This window comes from Lactuca saligna, chromosome 4 (assembly GCF_052625555.1).
Source record: "Lactuca saligna cultivar CGN05327 chromosome 4, ASM5262555v1, whole genome shotgun sequence".
Lineage (NCBI taxonomy): Eukaryota > Viridiplantae > Streptophyta > Magnoliopsida > Asterales > Asteraceae > Lactuca > Lactuca saligna.
This window is the reverse complement of record NC_136420.1, coordinates 157392220-157393700: the sequence shown is the minus strand read 5'-3', so window position 1 is coordinate 157393700 and position 1481 is coordinate 157392220.

Genomic DNA, 1481 nt, shown 5'->3' with positions numbered 1-1481 from the left:
TATTCCGTGCGAAGATGTTTCTGGGCCTTGACGCAAGAGATGATTTGTAAATTGTATTGGGTTTGTCACCATAAATGACAAGAGTTTTGCCGCTTGGCAGATTGAGGCGAACGGCCCTTTCGTGACAAAGTATATTGGCATGGTGAAGGATTAACCAGTCCATACCGATGATGACATCAAAACTTCTTATATTAATTGGCATAAGATTGATTTGAAACAAGTGCTCGTTTAAATTTAATGTACAGTCTATGTACATATCATTTGCGCTTTGCGTTTTACTGTTTTCCATTTCTACAGTGAATATGTTATTGAGTGCTTGTGGATTTTGATTAAGTAAGTGTTTGAATTTATGACTCATGAAACTCTTCTCCGCACCGCAATCAAAGAGTATGCATGCATAAATGTCGTTGAGGAGAAACATACCCGTAACCACCGTGGGATCAGCTATTGCTTCATTCTGCCCTATTGCCAGCACTCTTCCTACACCGCCAGTATTCTTTGCCTTAGGGCAATCCCTCTTGAAGTGCCTAGTTTCCCCACACCTATAACATGCCTGGCTTACTCCAGTACCAGGAACCTGGGTGATTGGTCGCCCCGGTGCCTTACAGAAACGGGCAGTGTGCCCTTTCCTGTCACAGTTTTTACAATGCATCTCCCGACAATTACCGTGATGATAGTAATTGAATTTGTTGCACTTTGGCAGGTTCCCAACATATTTCTTCCTTGGCAGGGGGTAGCAGGAATAGCAGTAGCGGCATGGACCGCCGCTATTTGTTTCTTTGAAGGTTCTTGCGAAGTTTGACCTTTTCTCTTGTTCCAAAACTTCTTCTTGTTGTTGTTGTTGTTGGCATTCTTTTCATTGTTGTTTCTTCCTTTGGTTGGTTCTGGGATGAAGGTTGTGACACTTTGGCAAACCCCATGGTCAACGAGAGATTGCGCTAGTTCCTTGGCGTTGTCGAACGTTGTGTGTTTGGAGGCTAGCACACTTCCTCGAAGCTAGGGTGACAGTCCCCATATATACCTTTCCACCTTTTGGCTTTCCATAATCATCATTCCTGGGCAAAGTAATATCAAGTCACTGAATCTATATGTATAGCCTGTGATGTCTGAGCCTACCATCGTAAGGCCCCAAAGCTCCTGCTCGAGCTTCTGAATCTTGCCTCTTGGGCAGTACTCTCGTAGTAGCATTCGTTTCAGGTTCTCCCAACCCATGGAGTTTACCACCACCAGAGTTAGTGACTTGACTTCGCCATTCCACCACGTTAGGGCTCGTTCGGAGAAAGTACAGGCGACAAATTTTACTTTGCTTTCTTCGGGGCATGAGCATATCTCAAACACAGCTTTCGTCTTCTCTATCCATTGGGATAGAGCCATCACTCCCCCAGTTCCATTAAACGGGATGGGTTTGCGGTTGGAGAAGTCTTTGTAAGTACATTCCCTGGAATGGCCTTGGCTTTGGCCATTTGTAAAGTTGTTTATTC